The 18555-nt window shown below is 41.6% G+C and overlaps 1 protein-coding gene across 1 annotated transcript in view; it reads left to right on the forward strand.

Moving 5' to 3' along the window:
- Positions 1-18555, forward strand: part of LOC149173912 (uncharacterized) — a 185313-nt gene that overhangs the window by 116327 nt on the left and 50431 nt on the right. The gene's annotated exons all lie outside the window — the stretch shown is intronic.

Below are 18555 nucleotides of genomic sequence, written 5' to 3' on the forward strand. Positions count from 1 at the left end.
GATGCAATTAATTATGGAGTTTGTTTTTCCTTCCCTTTCTGCTGAAATATACAAACATAGAATATTTATTATTTTAGTGATAGCATACAAGACGAAAGAATAATTCAACGGTTTCGAAACCATTCGAACACATTCTAATCATTCAAAAATTATATGAAATGGTTTAGTTTCATAAACAAGGTAAATATTAATTATTGGTTTGCCATTTGCTATTTTTCAACTGAGTTTGTAGTAGTTACATTTGTATTAAAAAAATTATTGAAATCTTCACGAAATAACATAAATTTCATTTTTTATATTATTATTTTAGATTTCTAATTTTATGCATAAAAAATATTCACTAAATAATATAAAATTGTACAGTTATAAACTTGCAATTTTACTTTTTCTATAATCTAGATATGTTGTAATCTTTTTTCTCTTACCCTACCATGATATGGAACTTCATCAAGGGTGGCAGGGGGTGATTATTCACCCTGACAATAATCTAGAAATCAAGAATGGGCAAGGTGACACACAATGTAGCTGAGGCCTAAGCTCTCTACCAAGGAATAAATAAGTAATGAATTTAAATATAATCTAGAAATCAAGAATGGGCAAGGTGACACACAATGTAGCTGAGGCCTAAGCTCTCTACCAAGGAATAAATAAGTAATGAATTTAAATATCCAAGATATCATAGTGATTGGGGATTCACAAATTATTCTTTTTAGGATTTTAAATAGATATTTCCTATCGATCTCAAACTTGTTTAGATAATCAAGAAAGTATTTAACATGCTTTGTCTCATCCCAAAAAGTAGTACTTCCATATCTTAAGAGGAAACAATTTAGTAAATGATGAACTTGCCAACCTTGGAACTATTCTTCCCAAAGGTGAATTAGTTTCCAAAGAAAGACCTAAAGGGCCCCATCTTCCCTAATGAAAATCATGAATCATATAGGAGGCACATTTCTTGTCATAAGTGGGTCATACAAGGAGACCCCCATGGTGCTTCATGGATCAACTTGAGGCAACCACGCGGCTCATCTTTCAGGAGACATCTATTCCAGAGGTTGTGAGGGTGAGAGCTGTGGTGCAAGTGCTAATGTTGTGTGAGTGTTGTTGCTGTGCGAGTGCTAGGGGCAAGAGTTGTTGTGCGGGCGAGAGTTGTTGTGCGAGTGTTGTGAGGGTGAGAGTTGTTGTTCGTGTGTCCATTCTAGAGAGTTGTTGTGCATCCATTCAAGAGTGTTGTGCGTGCATCCATTCCAAAGGCTGTGAGAGCTGCTGTGAGGGGAGTGAGAACTGCATAGTGAGGGGAATGAGCTGCGTAGTAAGGGGAATGAGAGTTGCATAGTGAGGGAGAGTGTTGTGAGGCGTTGTGAGGGGAATAAGGGTGTTGTGGGGGGAATGAATAAGTTGCGTAGTTAGGGGGAATGAGCTATGTAGTGAGGGGAATGAGAGTTGCGTAGTAAGGGAGGCATTGTGAGGAAGGCACTGTGAGAGTGTTGTGAGGGAGGCGCTGTGTATACAGACGCTGTGAGGAAGGAGTTGAGGGAGGCAATGGTAGAGGGTCATGAGGGAGGCGCTGTGAGGAAGCTGTGAGGCACGGCGTGAGGGTGTTGTGAGGGTAGGCTGCTAGAGAGTGTTGGGAGGGCGAGCTGCAAGAGAGTGTTGTGAAGGTGCTTTGAGAGTGAGAGAGCTGGTTAGCTCCACAGTTTCATTTTATCTTCAACTGAAGGGACAAGTTGGACACACATTTCCCTCATTTACATATTATTTTCTGTGTGCTTTTGGTCTTCATTTCAAATCTTCAATCTAGAACCCTATAAAATCGAGCCCATTAAACTTTTGTTAATAAGAAAAGTGTAAAGGTAAAAGCATTTTAGTATGGAGATAGGGGCCCAGTGCAAAAAAAACATTGGTTTTGGTGGAAAACAAACATCCAAGAATCTCAGAGGTAGGGAAAGTTATATCAAACAATTGGGAAAAAGTAAACAAATTCCAAATGCAAATATTGGGTTTCATTTTAAGGGCGTTGTCAGAGGAGGGTGTTGATTTTTGGTAGCATCGGATGTGCTCTGAGCCTCAAAATTTGCAGGGAGGCTTGGATACATGTATTTCACAATACCCAGAAATCGTTGCAGGAAATTCCATCCCGAGACAGTTTTATTAAAATAATTAATTATTTTTAATGGGTGCCTAAGTCTAAACTTAGGAAATTAAAATAATTAAAGGGTATTAATCAAACTGTGGGTGAAACTTCTAGAAGAAGACGAGGATCAAGTGGATCTGAGACATTGATTAGAATCTAATCTGGGCCATTGGTTCTCAACTGAAGGATTATAAGAGGAGGTTGGATGGGTATTTGGAAATCACATCAATGAGAGATCAAGAGATCGAATTTCTCAGAGAGGGCAGTGCAACAGTTGCTAGAGAGAAGATCGAAGTGATTCCTTGTAGTGAGGGGCAAGGATAGTTCTAGTTGGAGAGTTTCATGATCCAGGAATACATCACAGAGGAGGCCGAGAGAGATTCAAAAGAGGCAGCGTAAGAAGCAGTGCAGAGCCGGAGGGGAGATCTATATTTTGTTGGAGAAGTCGCGTTTTGGACCCAGAAGCCGAGGTGTGAGACCGAGAGGGCAAAAGTCGAAGTCTCAAAGGCAAATCGATCTGCAGGAGTGATGTAGTCCCCAGAAGCTGTGACGCAGGGCCTACACAGTGACTGTGCAAAGGCAGCAAGGGACTAGCTATTCTATGGCTAGATCAGTCAAGATCACCAGTGATAGTGTGAGGTATATCTCACTCATCTCTCTGTCAATCATATTCTCTGTATTGGATAGCAAGGCATCCAAAGATTGTATTCAGAAAACTTCTGCTTAATAATACAAACCCTTAGCTGCTACACCGATTTTCCCTCATTGGGTTTTTTCGGGGACATTTGCCCAAAAATAACGGTGTAATGTGTTGTGTATTTCTTTCTTGCTTAGTTTCTTGTTTTCGCATATAATTTTAATTGGTGAAGGCTGTAGTGTATTAGTTGTGGTATTTTCTATACGAAACAGTAAATAATTTGTTCAGTAATTAACAAATAAAAGGAACTTAATCAGTTGTTGCAATAGAAATTTGGGGCTTCCAAATTTTCACATGGTATCAGAGTTGTAGGTGAAGCAAGAGAGCAGAGTCAGAAGAGCCCAGCGCTGAAGAGGAGGGTCGAAGTGTTGTGTAGGCAACAAATCGAATCCCCGAAGGGATTACGCAGTCCAAGCCAGGAGGGCAAAATTTTCGAGGAAGGTCTCTCTCTGAGTGAGTCAACAGAGAGGTAAGACTTCCAGATCGAAGTTTGCCAATGTCAGAGGGAGCAACGCAGAAGCTTCAGCGAAGAGGAGGTTTCTGGTGTGACGCAGTTTTCTGTAGTAGTTGCTGGGGCAGAAAAACGTTAGAAGGAAGAAGAGAGACATTGTTGAGGGAATTCTTCCTCAGAGGACTTCCAACCAAGAAGTTTGAATTCTCATTTGTTGAGCAGCAGCAAGGAGCAGCAAATCTACTAACTCCAACAGGGAGTGTGTAGGCCAGCCCAGCAGCAGCGCAAAGGAGAGAGGAGGCAATTCGACATTTCGTTGGCAAAGATGGCAGCTAATGGGTTGCAAGATCAGGATCGGTTGGAGGGTGCATCCAACTATGTGATCTGGAAGGCAAGGATCTCATGCCTTCTGGATGAGCATGATCTCAAAACCTATGTCGACAATGTGGTAGTTGTACCCGTGGATCCAGATCCGCTCAAGAAGTATAACGCTAAAATGGTGACGTCCAAACGATTGATCCTCGACGGAGTGAGAGATCACGTAGTGTGTCACATTGACGACAAGGATACTGCCCGACAGATGTGGGAAGCATTGACCACATTATATGAAGGATCTTCCGAGCAGCGGAAGATGTACTTGGAACAGAAGATGAGATCCACGCAGATGCAAAAGGGGGAACACATTGATCTGTTCCTAACGAAGCTTTAGGAGATCCGAGACTCGTTGGAAGCTATGGGGTCAACACCTCAGCCTACTGAGATGGTGAGGCTGGCCCTGAATTCAATCTTAGAAGAATGGCAAGTGTTTGTCCAAAGTATCCTGGGCAGAGAGATTGTCAGATTGGGAAGGAATGTGGGCCGCTCTTTAGCACGAAGAGATGAGGAGAGACTTAGTCAAGTGCAAACTTGATAGTAGCAGCAGCAACAGTGGGATGAAACCAAAGGAAGAAGAAAATGCGACGCTTGCATCTAAGGGGCAACAAGAGCATCGGAAGAAAAAGAAAGATGTTTCGAAGATCAAGTGCTTCCGGTGTGGTGAACTTGGTCACTATGCTACATAGTGCCCTCTCAAGAAGAAGGAGAAGGATGGGAAACATGATGTGAAGGTTGCATCCGCAAAGATCGAGGAAGAGTTTGCCATGGTTGCCGAGATACCTCTAGGGGAGAGGTGGGGTGATCTAGAACTGTAGATGGGCGGGATCCTTGAGTCCACCTCTTGGATCAATACCTTGCTACGAGAGACCAGATCAAAAGTAGCAGTATGGACCAGGATTAGTTAATGCAGAGGAGTGTCGAAGTGACAGTTGTAGCGGCTAGGAGCGCCAGAGACTGAGCAACGCAGAGGAGAGTTGGCAGCAGTGCAGTTGGCACAATGCAGAGTCAGCAGCAACGCAGAGGCTTCAGAGGGTCAGCGCAGAGACTAGCAGCAATCAGAACTCTAGCAACATATGCATCATGTTGAACACCTGTTCAGTAATTTTGGATGCTTTTCCGTTGCTGATGCAGTAGCAGCAGCAGTTGGAGAAGGTTTCAATGCAGATGCAGTATTGGCAGTGGGAGTGCCAGCAGCAACACAGATGCTAAAATTATGAGGGTTGCAGTACAGATGCAGTGATGGCAGTGGCAATGTCAGCAGCAGTATAGATGCAGCATTTGCACACTAGTTGGTGGGAAGTGATGTCAGACATCAGCAATGCAGAGGGAGATGTTACAGAGAAGGGTGATGCTTCAACAGGTTGCATTATTAGAGCACATTCCTCGCTAACAGGGAGTGTTGATCTCTAGTAGCATCGGATGTGCTCTAAGTCTCAAAATTTGCAGGGAGGCTTGGACACATGTATTCCACAATACCTAGAAATCGTTTTGGGAAATTCCACCCGAAGACAGTTTTATTAAAATAATTAATTATTTTTAATGGGTGCCTAAGTCTAAACTTAGGAAATTAAAATAATTAAAGGATATTAATCAAACTGTGGGTGAAACTTCTAGAAGAAGACGAGGATCAAGATCATTTGAGCCATTGATTAGAATCTAATATGGGTCATTGGTTCTCAACTGAAGGATTATAAAAGGAGTCTTGGTGGGCATTTGGAAATCACATCAGTGAGAGATCAAGAGATTGAATTTCTTAGAGAGGGCAGTGCAGCAGTTGCTAGAGAGAAGATCAAAGTGATTCCTTGTAGTGAGGGGCAAGGATAGTTCTGGTTGGAGAGTTTCCTCATCCAGGAATGCACAGAGGAGGCCGAAAGAGATTCAAAAGAGGCAACGTAGAGGCCACGCTGGGCAGCGTAGGCTGACGCAGAAGCAACGCAGAGCCGGAGGGGAGATCTGTGTTTTATTGGAGAAGTCGCGTTCTGGAGCCAGAAGCCGGGGTGTGAGACCGAGAGGGCAAAAGTTGAAGTCTCAGAGGCAAATCAAACTGCAGAAAGAGTGATGCAATCCCAAAAAGCTGTGACGTAGGGCCTACACAGTGAATGCGCAGAGGCAGCAAGGGACTAGCAATTTTGTGGGTGGATCAGTCAGGATCACCAGTGATAATGTGAGTATATCTCACTTGTCTCTCTGTTAGTCATATTCTCTATATTGGATAGCCAGCTAGGCATCCAAAAGATTGTATTCAGAAAACTTCTGCTTAATAATACAAACCCTTAGTTGTTGCACCGGTTTTCATGCATCGGGTTTTTCCACAGCCATTTGTCCAAAAATAATGGTGTAATGTGTTGTGTATTTCTTTCTTGCTCAATTTCTTGTTTCCGCATATAATTTTAATTGGTGAAGGTTGCAGTGTATTAGTTGGGATATTTGTTGTAGGAAGCAGTAAATAGTTTTTTCATTAATTAACAAATAGAAGGAACTTAATCAGTTGTTGCAGTAGAAATTTGGGGCTTCCAAATTTTCACAGAGGGTTGGTGCACACCCTAGAACCATACTTTTTGAATCTTAGGAGGAGATAGGGAGCCCTACCCCAGCAATCTTACTAAGAATGTAAGCGGGGCTTGGAGCCCCCTTTTGCTTGGGGTACATCAAGCCAATGCATTCGACACAAAGGAAAAGTTGATTTTTGTGAATGAGAAGCAATACAAGGGGATTTTAAGGCACAGACAGGCCAAAAAGATGAGACAATCACAAAGAAAAAAATTCACTTGGATCCTACCGAAATCAGCTAAAAGTAATGCAAGTGTTACGACCAAGTTACAGTTATTAGTAGAGGAACAGGCAAGGCTGAGGGTGGTCAACAGTAAAAACAAGGCTATCTTATCGACACAGGAGGGGTCTAGTCCAATGCAAGGTGAAATCAAAGTTACACCAGCAAATAAAGAAGAAAGAAACATGGACACATACAACCCCACAACCACTCCGTTGTTATGGTCATCTAAGCTTTATGTATGCGAACTCATGAACATGAAAAAAAGAATTGAATTCATTGAGCTAAAAGGGCAATTCAATGATCTTAAGTTAAAAGAAATCTCGAAGGCTAGTCAAAAACTTGAGAAGGAAAATGATATCCTCAAAGAGCAGGTAATAAACTTACAAAATAGTATGGAAAGAGGGCAACAAGAATTGGTCACATTGAAACAAGAATTAGAGCAAGCGAAAGTGGTAGAGGAGAAAGACACAGGGACAAAGACAACTAACAAAGAAATTCAGATGGAAGAGCCTGAGTCAACAATTTCAAACGGGAAAATGAAAGAAAATAAAATAAGACAACAAATGTTAGAGGTTAAATCTTGGCCTCAAATAGTAAAGGAACCATCGGTTGAGAAAAAAGAAACCATAGTGAGGCAAATCAAGAGACAAATAAGAGAAGAAAAAGATAGACAAGACAAGGCCACAAATTTCATCATCAAAGGTTTGAAGGATTACAGAGAGAAAGAGAGAACAAATATTTTAACAAAGGATTTTCTCAAGGATGAATTGAAATGGACAGGTTATATTCAACAAGCAAATAGGATAGGTAGGAAAGCAGAAAGCAGAAGGAATAGACATGTGAGAGTTACTTTAAGAAGCAAAGAAGACAAAATAGCTATCCTAAAAAATAGGGGGCTACTTAGAGGCACTCGCATTTATCTAGATGATGACTTGACAAAGGACCAACAAGAAGATCGAAGGAAGGAATGGGAGAAGGTGAAAGCAACAAGAGGAGGAGGAAAGTGGGTGTGGCTGAAGAATGGGAAAGCCCAAATCAGCGAACGTTTAATAGGGATTCGGGCCCCCCCGGGAATATCTAAGCATGGTAAGTTGGAACTATAGAAGTTTCCCATGGAGGAGAGGACCGGGTTTGGGGCCGATAGCAGAAGGGAAAGACATCATTATCCTTTTAGAAACCCATGAGCATGAGGGATGTAGGGTTCCAGAATATGAAGGTTTCAATAAAGTCTCAGTATGGAATGAAGTAACAAGAACTGGTAAAGGACACGCAGGGATCACGGTTTTAATAAGAGAATCGTGGGGCAGAATAGTAAAAGTGGAAAAAGAAGATCCAAATAAGCAATTTATATGGTTGAGTATAACTAACAACAAAGTATCATTCAGGTTGGCTGCATGTTACTTTACCCCAAAAAATTCAAAGTTTTACAAGAAGACAAATTTAGATAGCAAAGAGCCTCTTGGTGCTTTGAAAAGAGATATCTTTGTCTTTAGGATGTTAGGAGATATAATGTTAATTGGGGAATTTAATGCTAGGACAACAAACAATCAATCTATTCAATTGGGAAGTGTTGAGAATATGGACAACAACCTTCTTTGGTTAGAGGAGATTGAGGATCACGAGTGGACAAGGACCTCTCAGGATGGGAATGGGAGTGTGTCCCACTTTGGCATCGAGTTGTTAGGCTTGTGTAGCCTCTATGACATGGTTATTTGCAAATGGCATGAAATCTTGGCCAAGATCTGGTGGCATCACATGTAAAACTTACAATGGTCAAAGTGTGGTGGATTATGTGATATGCTCCCAGAGCTTGATTTGCAATTTGTCGGATTTCAAGATTGGGGCTTGTCCCATTGAGATGAATTCAGACCATTCACCTCTATTTATTAAGTTGGGCATGAACACAAGTGAGCTACAAGAAGTGCAGACCCATCAATCTCAAAAGGAAGCACATGCAAGTGGAAGAATCCTCATGAACCAGGAAAATCAAGAGCTCTTTGCTGCGACTCTGGAACAACACTTTCAGGTGACAAAAAACAACACTGATGTCAAAGAAGATAGCGTGGGAACAGAGTGCTTTTGCAGCAGTATGTTGATCCCTCTAATCCACAAATCCTTAGAGGGGTGCAAAAGATATCGGCCTAAGAAGAAGGGCTCAAACACTTTTCCAACTAATCCTTGGTATGATGAAGAATGCAAGGCGATTAAAAGGTCGCTTAAGAAGGAGACAAATAGTGAAACCCTGAAGTAGTATAAAAGTCTGATTAAAGCAAAAAAAGAAAGCTACGTGGCTGCGAGAAGGAAGGAATTAATTACTTTGGGAAAGTACAACCCCAAAGGTTTTTGGCAGGAGCTACAACAAAATACAAAGAAAATAGACAATAATATATCAGTTGCGCCAATGTTACTTGGGAGCGGGAGCGAAAGCGGGGAGCGGGAGCGACATTTTCAGAAGCTCCCGGTTTGGGAGTGAATCCCAGAGCGTTTTTTATATAATATATATATTTTTTATATTTTGATACATATATGTCAACAAAAACATGTAGAATAATGAGTTAGATATAAAAAACATAAAAAAACATAGATTGAACCATACAACAACAATCATCTAGAAGTTATAATCTTCATCAACCACGTCCACAAGTTAGTTACATAGTAACATACAACATATTGAGTCTCATGATTCATCAATCATAAAGTTTCAAGCTTTCAAAATTCAATATATAACATTTATCATCATTGATCACCAAAGTTGTACTTCTAAGCTAAGTGTAACCATTACAACAAATAATATCTACCATGAAATGAAATGTTATAAAATGAAATGAAATGAAAAAACTTTCAACTTTCATGAAGCATCATATTCATAATTCATTACTAATGAGTTATAATTGCCAACTTCAAACTTAAATTGTCTTATATTGTTTAAAAAATATCATAATAAATATGAAAGAGTCAATAGTTATAAAAGTTACTAGAAACTAGAAAAGAGAAGTAAATCTATTATCTATTTCTTATGCTTGGGCCTCTTGCCACCACGAGAAATGTCTAATTTTTTAGTCTTGTTGGAAAATCAGGGTCTTTGTCATTAATATCACCCTCTAAGCATTAATATCCAGAGGTATCTTTGTCATTACCTCTGTATCTGTATAGGGATATTTGTCATTAATATCACCCTCTAAGCATTAACATAAGATAGAACAAGCATAGCATGTCAAGTCAAGATTTTGTTTGAGTGATGAGTACATTTTTAGGAGGGTCATGATAGAGGAGTTCGACAACCAATGTCACTAACATCAAGGTACATAGAGGGATTGGTGATTTTGATTAAATACGAGTTCCATACCCTAATACATGACAAAATTCAATGGAAACATTACAATCCCCCAATCCTGAAATCCTGAAAAATTGATAAGTCTGCTGGATTTTGAATGAAATCTAAAATTCTACTTTCTCCATATGAAATCCAATGAGGCCGGAACCACTCTCAAACATCCTGAGTCATTTCATGGTAATGTTAAAAATTGAAGTAAAAGGATGAAAATGAATATTAAGGAGAATGTCACTTTTACTTTAAGAATTTAACATTACCATGAATAGCATATCAATACTAGGGCCTAGACTTGATCATTAAGCTGCCCCACTCAAAAATTATTTGTTTCTTTAAAAAAAAATTGCATTTCAAACATTACTACAAAAAAAAAATTGCAAAAAAGGCAAAACGCTCCCAACATCGCTCCCGACCCGCTCCCGCCCGGACCGCGGATTGGGAGCGGGAGCAAGGCGGGGGAGCGCTCCCCCGCAACTCTGAGTTGCGCAGTGGTTAGATTATGCAAAGCTCCTTTATGAGAGAGATCAAGAGGAAAGTAATCCCCTCATAATCAACTCTACAATCGAGTTATTCTCAATGGAGGAGCTCAAGTGAGGTACAAAAAATTTAGCAAGTGGTAAGGCTCAAGACATGGATGGTTTATAGGCTGAATTTTTAAAGTGGGGTGTAGAGATATTGGCTCCAATCAGTAACAGGATATTCAACAGGGTTATACAAGGCAATTTTCCAATGGAATGGACTACAATCGTGGTCATACCTCTTTACAAAAGTAGAGACATCAATAATCTCGGTAATTATCGCACTATTATGGTCAACCCTCTTCTTGGAAAATTGTTTGGGAGCATTTTGGAGCGCAGAATCAACAATTGGGCAGAAAAAAGGGTAAAAGAGCTAAAGGGCAAGCTGGTTTTAGGCCAAGGCACTCTACCATTGATCATTGCATCACTCTTAGGCACTTCATTGAAAATATTTGGAATGTCGAGAGCGAGGAGGCCTTTTGCTGTTTCGTTGACTTCAAGAAAGCTTTTGACACTGTCCCTAGAGATAAGCTCTGGAGAAGAATGGAAGAGCTCATAATTCCAACGGAGTACAGAGCAGTTGTGCATGAAAGTTAGTGCAAAAATCAAAACTAAGGAAGGCTTCTCTAAATGCTTTGGTAGTGACATAGGGGTTAAGCAGGGGTGCCCTCTTTCCCCCAAGATTTTTGGTGGTTTATATATTGATAAGCTGGAAAAATAGGTGAACAAAGATAGTGGAGAGGGGGTTCAATTAGCAGGATATGTGGTGAAGTTGCTTTTGTATGCAGACGATCTTATTCTAATTGCAAAATCTACTCAGGGTTTGAGAGAGCATTTGAAGGCATTAGAGCTCTTTTGTCAAGAGGTGGGGATGCAAGTAAACACTAGCAAAACTAAAGTCATGATCTTCTCTTTGAAGCGGAGAAAACAAGAAGTTAGCTTTATTTTTGAGGAAAAAGCCTTGGAGTTAGTGGAAGAGTACAAGTACCTAGGAATTGTTTTTCACAACAAGATTAGTTGGGAGACATGTAGAACTGAAAGGATTCAAGGGGGATGGAGAGACTCCTACCTTCTTCAGAATAGATGCAGGAAAGAAAAATTATGGGACTTGAAAACCAAGAAAACTCTTTTTGGATTGTTAGTTACTCTAGTTGTCCTCTATGGGTATGAAGTTTGGGGGAGTAGCATGTCAGACAACAAATGGGGATAGGTAGAAAGAATTCAAAAACACAATCACCAGCAATCTTAAAGTCAAATCAATTGCCCCATATGAGATCTTGCTAGCAGAGGTCGGTTTGTTTCCTATGGAAGCTTTAGCAATCATTCGTTTGTTAACGTATTTAAAAAAGGTAGATGGCATGGATGAACACCGGTGGCCCAAGTTGATTGTGGCAGAAGAGTTAAAGCGTAGGAAGAAAACTTGGAGGAAACAAAATGACAAGTGGATGGGAAAATGGGGAATCAATTGGTGGGTTGTCCTAATTCTAAAGTGGAAATAAAAAATTGGGTACTTGAAAAATTTAGAACTGCCATGTGGGGAAAAAATGATATATGTCAATAATTTCAACCCTACATGGTCGCATAATGAAAAGACCTATTTGAGTGTCGCAATCAAGGGAAAGGCTAAGATTTTAATAGCACAGCTAAGGACCAGATCCCATCATCTTAGATGTGAAATAAGTAGATGGGTAGTTCCCAAGGAAGAGTGGGAAGCAAGAACTTGTGTCTTCTGTGAGAAGGAAGCAGCTGAAACCAAATGACACTTCATCATGGAGTGTCCTACCTATAAGGACATTCGTAGTCAGTTTGAAAGCGACCTGAAAGTGGACAATCTATGTGAGCTATTTGTGGAAGAAAAGCTTCACAAGTGTTGACAGCAAGGGATCTCCCCAGTAAGAAGTCCCAATTAGCCCTCAGACCATTTGGTGTAGGAGTCCCAGCAGTGGTTCATACGGTAATGCCTTGACCAAGATTTCACACAGAGGCAAGACAAGGAAGGTGCATGAGAGGTTCTAACACATTGAGGGTGAGGTGAGTGCGCCCCTAGGAATCCTATAATAGTACTCGGCTTGGAAGGGAACACACCAACGAAGATGCATCACAAGCTAGAAAGCAAGTTAGCGAGCAATCCAAAGTGATGGTTAAACCAACAACACATTTCATAAAGATTCATACATACTTATACAGAATATTCCATACATGCATGCGTAAGCAAACAATACATACATCATTTAGAGTAAACTAGATAGCATAGAATACAATACAACATATGCATGAAACATGTTGGCTCTTGTTATATTAAGAAGTGTAAGTTCCAGTCATACAACACATCCATGTCCAACCAATAGTTCCAATATGTGGAACGTTACAACCACAACTGCCTGCTCCTCCAAAGACATGTACTAGCTCTGTGTAGTGGAGAAGCCAAGGCTCGTTACAATACTGTCCAAGCTCTCTCCAAGATAGTCTTATTGGAAGCTTCGCTGACCAAAAGCCCTTACAATGAGTTATGAGGTTATATTTATAGCAAAGGGTGGGGTGACCCTTGACATTCCCCTTTGTGACAGTTCATCTACCCTCATGACTCTTCATCTACTCTATGATGGTTACATCCAACTATCGACACTTGACTTACCCTTGACATGACGTTACATTACAATGCACATGTGCGCATGTGAGACAAAATGGCTTGAACAAGTCATGCAAGACATCACTGACACTCGGTCCATTGGGGTGAGACCAACTCTTTAACATGCTTGTGATGTTGAAGATGGTGAGTTGATGCCAAACTTGGTCGTCCGTGATGGTGTGCATGCGCTCCATGGTGACATCTTGCTGAAACGAACTCTTGCCTTCGTCGCATCCGAGTGCATTGGTATGGTTCCTCCATTCGTCTCGTCTGCTAGCATGCGCATGGTATTTTGGGTGCGAATGAACCGGCAACACACTGATGCATAGTGTCCGTGTTGATCTTCCAGTGTGTGCTGGTGGTCATGGGCATCAACTGTCAACTACATGTTCAGCTCCATTCAGACTTGCTTCCTGTCTTCGCCTTGGTGAGTGTGCTGAATGGGTGGGATCACATGCGTGCACACAATGACATGCATGTCACTGCATTCCCTTGCATGCGATCAACAACACTGCTCACCATGCCTGCTCCGTACCAACTGTTGGGATGGATCTTTAACTTGTACGGGCATAGTTTCATCCGTGAATGCATGTTGCACCCCCTGTTGTTCCTATTCCTGCTGCAACTCATTCACTTGTCTGTGCAACTCATGTTCTTCCTTGAGTTGTTGTTTTAGCACATGCAACTCCTTACCTGTTCCATTCTCTGTTTTCGCGCGATTTTCATGTCTCATCGTCACCTCATAGCCTGAGTCTCCAAAGTTTCTTTCATCACCTGTGGATCTGCTTGAGATTGCAACTTTGCTCCGCCTCCATGTTGTCAACAACCTCTCTTGCATTCATTGCATCCAGTATGTTGCCTTCAGTTGTTGTTCATGACGGTGCTCACTGTGATGTTGCTGCCGTCATACCTTGATGCCCTTGTCTACGAACAATTTGATGTCTTCGTGGGTAGGCAAGTCCATAGACACTTGATCGAATGCATCCCCAAGTGTGCTCTAAACAGTGTCTTCAACTCTGCTCTCTGGGAAACCATTGTACTTGTATTGCTAAGAGGCAGATGAACACCTGCAATACCTGGAGACATGGCAACACTCATGGCAAGCAATCTGTCAGTCGAAAACCAAAATGAACTTGAGAACTGACTTGCAACATACCTGTGTGACTGATCATGAAGGTTGCGCAATTTCCGCCCAAAGGTCGGGAGACTGACTACCCAGACTGCGCGAAGCACAGTCTGGGCTGCTAGAGGCTGACTGACCACTGGAACTACGGAATGCACAGTCCAGTATGGCTGCTGACTGTTGGAATTGCACAATGTGCAATCTCAGCTGGCAATGGTTGCAGGCTCAGTGACTGCATTGCGTAATTTTCTGGGCCAACAATCACTGTCCCTCAGAATTGCGCAATGCAAGACTGGAGGACAGTCACTAGGCAGAAATGCGCATTTCCTGAGAGGAAGACAGAGCCTTCCCTCTCAGGATTGTGCAATGCTATCTTGGTGAGGCAGAGTCCGGGCCAAGGCTGCCCAAACTCGCCGATGGGCAACTAAAAGCGAATGTGAATGCAAATGCATGGCGATACTGAGTGTAAGCATAAGTGAATGATCGTGCATGAAAACGGTGAATGACAGATTCAAAAAACGGAACAACATGCATGTGGGTGAGGCGAGTCGCCGAATCGACGACCGTTCGTGAAAAACAGTTTCATGCATGCGACAGTAATGAGATGTTAATGAAAACTGAAACAGTGTTAATACAAGCTAGTATGTATCAAAACGACAACAAACGCTCACTGAAATCAAGCAGACAGCATTCATACGAAGCGAAACACAAAAAGTGCCAGAAATGCAACATAAGTGATGGAAAGCGGGCTTACCCCAAAACAACTGAGCTGAATGTGCCGACGAATCCTAGATGCGATGTGGGATGTCAGAGCTGCAAGGTTGATGTGAGGAATGAGCTCTGCAGCGTCCGGTTGATGAGTTTTGATAAAATCGAGGTTGTGACGCACATGCCACAAATCTAGGGAAAGCGACACTTGGTGGGAGGTTTCTGAAATGATCCTTGCATGTAACCTCCAACTGCCAAAAATAGATCCCTGAAACAAGGGATGCCTTTGCATGTTGTCTTGGGAGAAGCAGCCCATGCATGCAAGTCTGTTTTGCTCGGTCCCGAAGGGAACCAGTCAACTTAGCTACACATGCAAGAGGCTTCTCAACTGCTGGGAGAAAATGTGCATTTCTAGCTAGGAGTTGGGCTGGTTGCTCAAAAAATTTGCGCAATTTCTAGGTAGAGCATGAACCAAAAATGGATCTTGGATAAACCTTTAAGTCTAAAAGACTTCATATCAGAGGTAAAAGGTGCCAAATGGCACTAATTCTTTGTAAATCAGAGGAAAATGAAAGTCGCAGGCTGCTCTCAGAAATAGTCTCATTGCAGAGATCTCTTCATTCTGGATCCAACGCAACTTGAATGGGCGAATACGAACTTCAGATGGAGAAGTTATCACAAAAAGAAGTTCCCCTTTGTTCTTTGGGAAAGAGGCAAAAATCCTTCAAAAATAGGCAAAAGACCCTTATAAGGGAAAATCACATCGCATGAGGCCAAGAGGAGAACTTAAAGTCAGGCGGAAGGCACCCCCGATCAGTGACCTCCGATGATCGGATCGACCGGTTGGATTGGAGGCAGGCAGTGTATACCGAAGGCAAAGGTCCCAGGCCGATGCGATGGTGCGATCACCGAAATCGGCGGATCGCAATCGGCGATACCACAAGGCAAAGGCAGGACCCTGGGCGATGCAATATCGTGATCATCAATATCGGCGGATCGCAATTAGAGCTACACAGAGGAGCGGCTATAGACATATATATATATATATATATATATATGCGTGATGCGATTAGCCGAACCCGATGGAAATCTAAACGCTATTTCATAAGATTTGAGATCCGTCATTTGGCATTTTTAATGTATTTCCATGTTTCGTTTATTAAACGAAATACAAAGGGAAGCCATAGAGAGGGGCATTATGACATGCGATAGCGACTTATAGGCGGACCCGATAAGAGAATAGGGCACAATTATGAAGACTTGAAGTCCGGATGAACAGTGTTTTGGCGGTTTTTCCTGTGTTTGAACGCATCTCTCTGTGTAAATAGAGAATGGTTGTTTCAGGGATTTGAAAGGCCCAATGTCGTCATCCGTTGCAGATTAGGTGGCCACCTGCCCTAAATGCGTTATGCAATGATTATTTAAATTTTAACGCTAGAAGAGGGATTCGAGCAGACAGAGGTCAGGAGACAGAAACCCGAGAGGGAAAATAAACAGGCAGCGCAGATTTGGCTTAAAAAGCCACAGAACGACAGAGACAAGGGCTGCTGAAGGTTGTTGGGGGTTGTTGCTGAAAGCAAAGCCAAAGCAAGAAGCTAAGGCAAAAAAGAGCAGAAAGAGGCAGCACAGAAGGAAAAAGAACAGCCAAGGGAGTCACTTGGAAGTCAAGTGAAAAGCCAAGAGAGCTGTAAACTGATAGAGGGCCAAAGAAGCCAAAGTCGAAGAGCTAGAGCCATAGCCAGAGCCGAAGAGCGAAAGTCAGAGCCAAGAGCCAAGAGCCAGGGAATGACATGGTGTCTGAACCCACTGTTTCTGTGTAAAACAGTAGGAGTTGAGCCAAGAGCTTGTAAAAAGGACTTATACCATAATCCCAAAGAGCCTAGTTGAGTTGACTAGAGCTCACGGAGACTTAGCCCAAGAGTTTTGGGTGAACTCCAAATTAACATTGTTGTTTTGTGTGTGTTTTATTGCTGCACTGTCTCTGCTGCTTTATTTACTGTTATATGTATTTATATATCAGTTTGAGCACATTAAATTACATCACATAAACAGATTTAAATCAAATACTAGCATACACCTATATTTTCAAGCATTTTTAATTCCGCATTGGTTAATCATGAAGACTTGGGAATATTTAAAGCTTTGGAAGTGGGAGAGGTTCTTGTAAGTTAGACAAGAAGCCTAAGTGCCCCATTTTCAGATCAGGTGGTATCAGAGCCTAAGTTTGATTAAACCCACCTTCAAAGGAGGTTATATCAGAATGCTTGATTGACAGAGCAAAAATTGCTTGTCTGAAAGGTGTTTGAGCAGTCAAGGATTGATTGTCTGATTGATGTATGCTTGTTTGCAGACTGACTATTTTCTAAGTTTCAAAGGTGAAGGGAAAGCTATTGATAGCTCAGTCCAGGCAGGACAAGAAGGAAGAAGGGCTAAAGGCATTCTTCTATCCCAAAGGACCTCAAAGCAATCCTTGAAGCACAAGAGGTTTGTTGCAAAATGTTGCTTAATAAAACACTTTATTAATCTTGTTTGAAGTTCTTTTATTCATTGGTATAATGACAACTTCTACAAGTGAATCCTCAAATTCCTCCTTCATCACAAGACTCTATGATAGAGACTTGAAGCAAGACTTGTTCATCATGATGGACAAGGTGAGAGAAATGTATGATGGAAGAAAGAGCAGCATACTTAGAGAGCAGTTGAATTCCATGAAGGAAGAGAAGTAGTTGCTTTCTGACAAATTGCAAGAAATGGAGAGGCAACTTCATATTGCAAATATGAATCTGAAAAGGATGCATGAGTTGGAGACACAGCTCTTTGTTGCCGAAGAAGCCTTAGTCAAGTATCAGCTTGAAGAAGAGGTAAACCATTCCAGTTTGTCTTCAAATTCCTCTAAGAATGCTTATATTGGTTCTTTTGAAAAACATACTAAAGGCATAGGTTCCAAGCTAATGTCCAAGATGGGCTATGAAGGAAGAGGCTTGGGAAAGCATGCACAAGGTATTGTTGAACCAATAATGGTTGAGGAAAGGCCTAAGTATTTGGGTCTTGGCTATGGACAATTTTATGGAGAGAGTTCCAAGGCTGCCATGAAGGCCATTGAAACAGCTCCAAGAAGGAGTTGCATTACAGAGTGTGAAGATTGTATTTAGGAAGAATGCAATAGCCTGAAACATCATTTGCAGGATGCAGGTGTTCAGAAGCACACACTTGAACCAGAGAGTTGGGGAGACTCTAACAGCCTTGAAGAGATTGATGGTGTTCCAAAGGGAGCCACTTCTTCATTTGCTTCACCTCCTCATGAAGGCAATAAAGGTGAAAGAGAAAGGTATAAATCTGGTTCTAAACATTTTCCTTTTGATTGTGCAAAGCATGATAAATTTCCACATAGAGATGGAAAAAGAATTGCTTGTTCCTTTTGTGGTTTGGATAACCATAATGTTTCTAGATGTTGGAAGAGAATGGCCACACACAGGAAGCTTTTGAAGGAAAAGAAGCAAGAAGCCAAAGGTCCATTGGACAAGGCAAATCATGCTGTCAAGAGGGTGCACATGCAGTGCACTTACTGCCATAAGCAAGGACATCTTGCTGCAAAATGTTGGACTCTGAATCCAACAATGCTTCCACAAAAGCTGAAGAAAGTGGAAAGAGAAGATGGCAGAAATGGAAAGGAAGATTCCATGAATGATGTGTCTCAAGATGATTCACATGATGATGCTGATGTGCAGACAAAGGTAGTACCTTTGAAAGGGATTGGTAAGGAACGGTTAGAGTTCTTATCTGATTAAGATTGCATGTCTATTGATGCATCTACAT

Source organism: Pinus tabuliformis, chromosome 4_2, assembly GCF_031772625.1.
Source record: "Pinus tabuliformis cultivar Carrire ecotype Pingquan chromosome 4_2, CPIR1, whole genome shotgun sequence".
NCBI lineage: Eukaryota > Viridiplantae > Streptophyta > Pinopsida > Pinales > Pinaceae > Pinus > Pinus tabuliformis.